The sequence below is a fragment of the Pan troglodytes genome, chromosome 14 (genome assembly GCF_028858775.2).
Source record: "Pan troglodytes isolate AG18354 chromosome 14, NHGRI_mPanTro3-v2.0_pri, whole genome shotgun sequence".
Lineage (NCBI taxonomy): Eukaryota > Metazoa > Chordata > Mammalia > Primates > Hominidae > Pan > Pan troglodytes.
Window position 1 is genome coordinate 84,527,766 of NC_072412.2, and position 7,989 is coordinate 84,535,754.

Consider the following 7,989-nt stretch of genomic DNA (forward strand, 5'->3'; position numbering starts at 1 on the left):
CAAAACATTTCAGCTCTTGAAAAATCAAATGAAGAATTAGGCTAGTGATTCTCAAAGTGTGGTCTCCAGACAAACAGCAGCAGCATTACCTGACAACTGGTAATTGGTAAGAAATTACCTGACAACTGGTAAGAACTGATGTTCTCTGTTCCCACACAAGACCCACTGCATCAGAAACTCTGGGGGTAAGGTCCAGCAAACTGATTTAACAAGCCTTCCTGTTCTCTAGGTGATTCTAATGCCTGCTCAAATTTCTGAAGCACTGCTAGGCATAGGGAAACACTTTAGACCCTGTAAAAGGGTGAATGTGCTTTAGAATTTCTTATTTCCAGCCGTGTGATGACCAACGTAGAGGTCAACTATGGGAGAAAGTACCACTTTCAGACCCAGATCAGGTCAAAAGCAGGATGGGGCCTTTAAGAACCAGTAGCCCCTGGGGACTCTAGGACCAGCACAGAGCACCCAGCTTTTCTGAGAAATTTCGGGACATTGGAGCTCTTCAGGTTGTACACTTAGCCTTTGCAATTTGAATGTGGAGGCGTTGCTATAATCAGAATCTGGTTTGGGTTGGAAGCTGTTTGGGATTTAATGTTTCTCATCTGAGGCCTAGAAACAGACTTGCTTCACTTGAAGTTCTCACTAAACAAGAACTCACATTGTTCTGGAGTTCTCACATAACAGTAAAGGCATTGAGCTCATTCAAGTCCAAGTATAACAGAGTCACTATGGGCAATTTTTTTTGCACTTCTTTGAGCTGTGACTTTCCCTAACTGAGAAGTGGGTATATTGATATGTATTTGAAGAAAAGCTTTGAGATTGAAGTTAGAAAATGTTTGTGAACTTACTTCTGAGTTGTAAAGAACTTTAAAAATGTAAGATATGAATGAGTAGAGATGTGGTATGAGTTACTACATCTCAAATAGGATCAGATAGCAACATTGTTGTGGCTTCAAAAGCAGCACCGTTTGTTTATTAACATTATTTTGCTTAATAAAGCAGTACTCTTAATTATGGCAAAATTTAGAAATAATTCTATGGGATGTGATGAAGCTATTTTCACTTTGAATTAAAAAAAAAAATGGGCCCTACACTCTGTCCCTCACTCACCGCCAATGACCTGTCTCACTGTGCGCACGCCCTGCTGCAGCCCTGCAGAAATGCTTCAATTACCCACAGTTTTTTTGTTTTTTTTTTTTTTTGCCAAATAAGACTGGTGTCCAGGGTACTGAAGCCTCATCTTCCTCAGGCTGATGCCAAAGATGTAAAATTTGGTGCAGATGCCCAAACCTTAATGCTTCAAGGTGTAGGCCTTTTAGCCAATTCTCTAGCCATTACAATAGGGCCAAAGGGAAGAACAGTTATTTTTGAAGAGAGCTGAGGAAGTTCCAAAGTAAAAAAAGATGGTGTGACTGTTGCAAAGTCAATTGACTTAAAGGATAAATATAAAAATATTGGAGCTAAACTTGTTCAAAATGTTGCTAATAACACAAATAAAGAAGCTGGGGATGGTATCACCACTGCTACCATACTGGCATGCTCTACTGCAAAGAAGGCCTTGAGAAGGTTAGCAAAGGTGCTAATCCAGTGGAAATCGGAAGTGTGTGAGGTTAGATGTTGATACTGTAATTGCTGAACTTAGGAAGCAGTCTAAACCTGTGACAACCCCTGAAGAAACTGCTGAGGTTGCTACAACTTCTGCAAAGGGAGACAAAAAAAAATTGGTAGCATCATTTCTGGTGCAATGAAAAAGGTTGGGAGAAAGGTTGTGCTCACAGTGAAAGATGGAAAAACATTGAATGATGAGTTAGAAATTATTGAAGTCATGAAGTTTGATTGAGGCTACATTTTTCCATGCTTATTAATACATCAAAAGGTCAGAAATGTGAATTCCAGGATGCCTATGTTCTACTGAGTGAAAAGAACATTTCTGGTGTCCAGTCCATTGTACCTGCTCTTGAAATTGCCAGTGCTTACCTTAAGCCTTTGGTCACAATTGCTGAAGATATTGATGAAGAAACGTTAAGTACGCTCATCTTGAATAGGCTAAAAGTTTGTCTTCAGGTTGTAGCAGCCAAAGTTTCAGGTTTCGGTGACAACAGAGCCAGCTTAAGGATATGGCTATTGCTACTGGTAGTGCAGTGTTTGGAGAAGAGGGGTTAACCCTAAATCTTGAAGATGCTCAGCCTCATGACTCAGGAAAATTTGGAGAGGTCATTGTGGCCAAAGATGATGCTATGCTATTAAAAGGAAAAGATGACAAGGCTTAAATTGAAAAATGTATTCAAGAAATCATTGAGTAGTTAGATATCACAACTAGTGGATATGAAAAGAAAAAACTGAATGAATATCTGGCAAAACTTTCAGATGGAGTAGCCGTGTTGATGGTTGGTGAGACAAGTGATGTTCAGGTGAAAGACAAGAAAGACAGATTTACTGATGTCCTTAATGCTACAAGAGCTGCTATTGAAGATGGCATTGTTCTGCTTCAGTGCATTCCAGCCTTGGACTCATTAACTCCAGCTAATGACGATTTTTTTAAGTGGCATAGAAATTATTAAAAGAACATTCAAAATTCCTTCAATGACCAATGCTAAGAATGCAAGTGTTGAAGGATCTTTGATAGCTGAAAAAATTATGCAAGATTCCTCTGAAGTTGGTTATGATGCTATGATTGGAGATTCTGTGAATATGGTAGAAAAAGGAATCATTGACCCAACAAACACTGTGAGAACTGCTTTACTGCATGCTGCTGAGGTGGCCTCTCTGTTACCTACCGCAGAAGTTATAGTCATAGAAATTCCTAAAAAAGAGAACCCTGGAATGAGTGCAATAGGTGGAATGGGAGATGGTTTGTTCTAATTCCTAGAAGAGTGCTTTACCTTTGTTGTTGAACTGTGACAGGAAGCTCAAAACAGTGTTCCTCAACAATAACTTTGAAGTCAGGTGAAGAAAATGACTGAAGGGAAGCCTGGCTGAAATTTAAGAAAATCACCATAACCATCAGTTACTGGTTTCAGTTGACAATATATAATAATTTACTGCTGTCATTGCCCATGCCTACAGATAATTTATTTTGTATTTTTGAATGAAAAAACATTTGTACATTCTTGATATTGGGTGCAAAGCCATGAACCAATATAGTGCTTTCAACCTAAATCACTGAGACGTTTTTACAGCCATTCTATTAAAATCAGGATTTTAGTGCTTGCCATCACCAGATGAGAAGAAGCAGCCTTTCTGCGGAGAGTAAGAAAAATTGTGTACAAAGTAGAGAAATATCCAATTTTGTGACAGCCTTTGTGTAATAAAAATTAGTTTAAAATTTTAAATAATGCAGCCTGAAGATATTTTTAAATTCCCCAAATTGGCTCTCATGCAAAAAAGGCTTATTCAGTACTTTTAAGGACCATTTGAATTATGAGTAAAGGATTATGTTAGATGCTGAGTGAGTATTTAAGACATAGTAGTTGACATTTGCTCACTGCCCACCATAACCGGCTGACAATTAGGTAAGAGGGGCAACTCTTCTGAAGCACTTGAGTCTAGAAGAAAAGAGTGGCCGGAAAAAGATGTCCTAGAAAAATGGATATTAAGCAAACACCTGAAGAGAGAATCCTTTGTTTGTATTCCTGAGATGGTAATCTGTGAGTCTGCTGTGAATATAAGCTGGGTACACTGCCAAAGAACAGGGTGAAAGGAGTAGTAGCCTTATTTCTGTTCTAGCTCACTAGAAATTAAGAAGATGTCTCAGGTCAAAAAATAAAAATAAATGAACCAGTAAATAAGCTGTAAAGTTCAAGAGTATGAAGAGCAGTTTAAAGTCAGTAACACTAGGTGGCAAATATGAGAGGGAAAAAGGCTGATTGTTAATTGGAGTTCGGAGTTCTAAAAACTTCTATTACAAAATAGGTTCAGGGAGTGAGAACATCAGCAAGATGGAGAAATAGAACTCTCCAGTGCTTGTTCCCTGAAGAAACATTAATGCAAACAACTATCCACACACGGAAATATCTTTCCAAGTGCTAAAGAAACCTGGTGAAGGACAATAGTGTCTGGATGTAGCACAGAAAGAAAAGATGCATTGAGGAGAGTAGGATGGACATTAGCCACATTGCCCATTCTTCAACCCTGGACAGCACAGCATGGAGACAGATACTGCCTAGGAGAGGAAGAAGGAAGTGAGCACAGGACTGTGCCTCAGACTCTAAAACCAGACCCTCCTCAGTAAAATCTAGCACTGATCTGACTCCATGGCGTCAGACTTTAGGCCCCTACCCAAGGACTGGGCCTCCAGACCAGCACTAGAACCAGGCAAGATCCCCCACCAGGCTCTAGGCCTTCCCAGCGGACTTGGTCTCCAGGCTGCCCCACTGCCAACCTGATTTCAACAACTCCAGGGTCCAAACCACCCCTAACAGTGAAGTGGCCCCCATGGCCCCAGGCTTCAGGCCGACCTCAGCACCAGACCAACCCTTGCAGTCCTAGTCATCAGACTGGCACCCCCAGACCCAGCTTCCAGGCCAGCTCCTGTAGGTCCTCACTCCAGCAGACCCAGGGTTCAGGCTGACCCAATAGATTCCAGCATCTGACCAACCCCCATGGACAAAGGCTCCAGGACAGCCCCTGTATACCCAGGTAAGTGGCTATTCCCAAGGCCCCAAGACCTAGGGCAGCCCTCATGGGCCTATCCTCTAGGCCAACACCTGCATACCCAGGCTCCAGGCAAACACTAGTGGACATAGGCTCCAGGCCAGTACCAGAGTCTAATGCACTAAACCAACACCTGCAATCCTAGGCTCCAGACTGTGTCCTGTGGACCCAGGCTTCATACCAACTACAGCACTGAGAAAACTCCAAGTGCCAGGCTGGTCCCTGTGGTCCCAGGCTTCAGATGACCCAGAGTCTAGGGCTGTACCACAGATCCAGGGCCCAAGCTCACCCCAGTAGACCCCAGTACCAGGCTAGACCACATGGACTGAGGCTGCAAGATTACCCATGAAGACCAAAGTTCTAGGCCAGCAACTGTGGGTCCATAGCCCAAACCCACCCCACAGACTCGAGCTCCAGGCCCACTCCAACACTGAGCCAGCCTCCATGGACTCAGGCTCCAGGTCTATTCCAGTGCAAGATCAGCCCCCATGGATCCAGGCTTTATGCCCAACCTGCAGACCCAGGCACCCGGTTGCCTACCTGCTGACCCAGGCACCACACCAGCCTATCTCAGGACTCCAACAGCAAGCTTACCTTCAGATTATGCCAAATGGCCTGCCCAGAATCTCTAGGCAGGCTGCCTGGAGCAGCTTTTCCACACAAAGCCAGTCTGCAAAGACTGGAATAGGTCCTCACTTTCTGAATGTGCAGTCATCCAAGTAAGGTAACGAAAACACAAAAAACCAAGAAGATATAACAAAACCAAAGAACACACCAAACAATAATCTCTTAGTGGCTGACCCACAAGAAATAAAGATATATGGACTGCCTGACAAGATATGCAAAACAACTTTTTTAAGGAACATAGGACAACTTCAATAAATACTTAAAAATCTTCAATAAGATCAGGAAAACAATAAAGTACCAATACTAAAAATTAACAGAGAAATTTAAGTTATTTAAAAAAATAGTAATTCTGGAGCTGGAAAATACAATGAATAAAATGAATAATGCAATAGTGAGCATTAATAGCAAAATTGATCAAGCAGAAGAAAGAACCTATGATTCTGAAGACCGGTTATTGGAAAATATAAAGTCAGAGAAGAAAAAAGAATGAAAAGGAATGAAGTGAGATTATAAGATTGATGAGCAAATGTTTGGGTTATAGGAGTTTGTGAAGGAGAAGAGAAAGATAAAGAATTAAAATGTTTATTTAAAGAAATATTAGCAGGAAACTTTCCAAGTTTGGAGAAAGATATAAATATTTAGGTACAGAAATGTCAAAATTCTCTAATCAGATTCAATCCAAATAAGATTACACCAAGACATATTAAAATAAAGCTGTCAAAACTCAAGGAAAGAAAGAGGATCCTGAAAGTATCAAGATAAAAGAAGCAAATAACATATAAGGAAGTTCTAGTACACATAGGAGTTAATTTCTCAGCAGAGGTGTTACAGGCCAGGAGAGAGTGGGATGATACATTAAAAGTGCTGGAAAGAAAAAAAAACTGCCAAGTAAGAATACTGTATCTGAAAAAGGTGTGGTTCAGAAATAAAGGAGAGAGAAAGAGTTTCCCAGGGAACAAAGGCTGAGGGAGTTCAGTCACTCCAGAACTGTTTACAAGAAATGCTAAAAGAAGCACATCAGCCTGAAAAAAAAAAAAGGATACTAAAGAGTAACACAAAAACAGCTGAAAGTATAAAACTCACTGAAAAAAGTATATACACAAATTCAGAATACTTTAATACTGTAAAGGTGATGTTTAAATCATTTATATCTTAACTATAAAGATGAAAACACAAAACTATTAAAAATAATAGCTATAGTGATTTATTGTGGTATATACAACATAAGAACATGTAAATTACAACATCAAAATTTTATTTTATTTTTTTACTTAACATTTTTCTTTTTTTTATTATACTTTAAGTTTTAGGGTACATGTGCACAACATGCAGGTTTGTTACATATATATACATGTGCTGTGTTGGTGTGCTGCACCCATTAACACGTCATTTAACATTAGGTATATCTCCTAATGCTATCCCTCCTCTCTCCCCCCACCCCACAACAGTCCCCGGTGTGTGATGTTCCCCTTCCTGTGTCCATGTGTTCTCATTGTTCAATTCCCATCTATGAATGAGAACATGCGGTGTTTGGTTTTTTGTCCTTGTGATAGTTTGCTGAGAATGATGGTTTCCAGCTTCATCCATGTCCCTACAAAGGACATGAATTCATCCTTTTTTATGGCCACATAGTATTCCATGGTGTATATGTGCCACATTTTCTTAATCCAGTCTATCATTGTTGGACATTTGGGTTGGTTCCAAGTCTTTGCTATTGTGAATAGTGCCGCAATAAACATACGTGTGCATGTGTCTTTATAGCAGCATGATTTATAATCCTTCAGTTATATACCCAGTAATGGGATGGCTGGGTCAAATGGTATTTCTAGTTCTAGATCCTTGAGGAATCGCCACACTGTCTTCCACAATGGTTGAGCTAGTTTACAGTCCCGTCAACAGTGTAAAAGTGTTCCTATTTCTCCACATCCTCTCCAGCACCTGTTGTTTCCTGACTTTTTAATGATCGCCATTCTAACTGGTGTGAGATGGTATCTCATTGAGGTTTTGATTTGCATTTCTCTGATGGCCAGTGATGATGAGCATTTCTTCATGTGTCTGTTGGCTGCATAAATGTCTTCTTTTGAGAAGTGTCTGTTCATATCCTTCACCCACTTGTTAATAGGGTTGTTTCTTTTTTTTCTTATAAATTTGTTTGAGTTCATTGTAGATTCTGGATATTAGCCCCTTGTCAGATGAGTAGATTGCAAAAATTTTCTCCCATTCTGCAGGTTGCCTGTTCACTCTGATGGTAGTTTCTTTTACTCTGCAGAAGCTCTTTAGTTTAAGTGGATCCCATTTGTCAATTTTGACTTCTGTTGCCATTACTTTTGGTGTTTTAGACATGAAGTCCTTGCCCATGCCTATGTCCTGAATGGTATTGCCTAGGTTTTCTTCTATGGTTTTTATGGTTTTAGGTCTAACATATAAGTATTTAATCCATCTTGAATTAATTTTTGTATAAAGTGTAAGGAAGGGATCGAGTTTCAGCTTTCTACATATGGCTAGCCAGTTTTCCCAGCACCATTTATTAAATAGGGAATCCTATCCCCATTTCTTGTTTTTGTCAGGTTTGTCAAAGATCAGATACTTGTGGATATGTGGCATTATTTCTAAGGGCTCTGTTGTGTTCCATTGGTCTATATCTCTGTTTTGGTACCAGTACCATGCTGCTTTGGTTACTGTAGCCTTGTAGTATAATTTGAAGTCAGGTAG

General features: G+C 40.1%; 1 pseudogene; it reads left to right on the forward strand.

Moving 5' to 3' along the window:
• The first annotated feature begins 1,157 nt into the window (after nucleotides 1-1,157).
• LOC737630 (60 kDa heat shock protein, mitochondrial-like) lies at nucleotides 1,158-2,859 on the forward strand (annotated as a pseudogene).
• The last annotated feature ends 5,130 nt before the right edge of the window (nucleotides 2,860-7,989 follow it).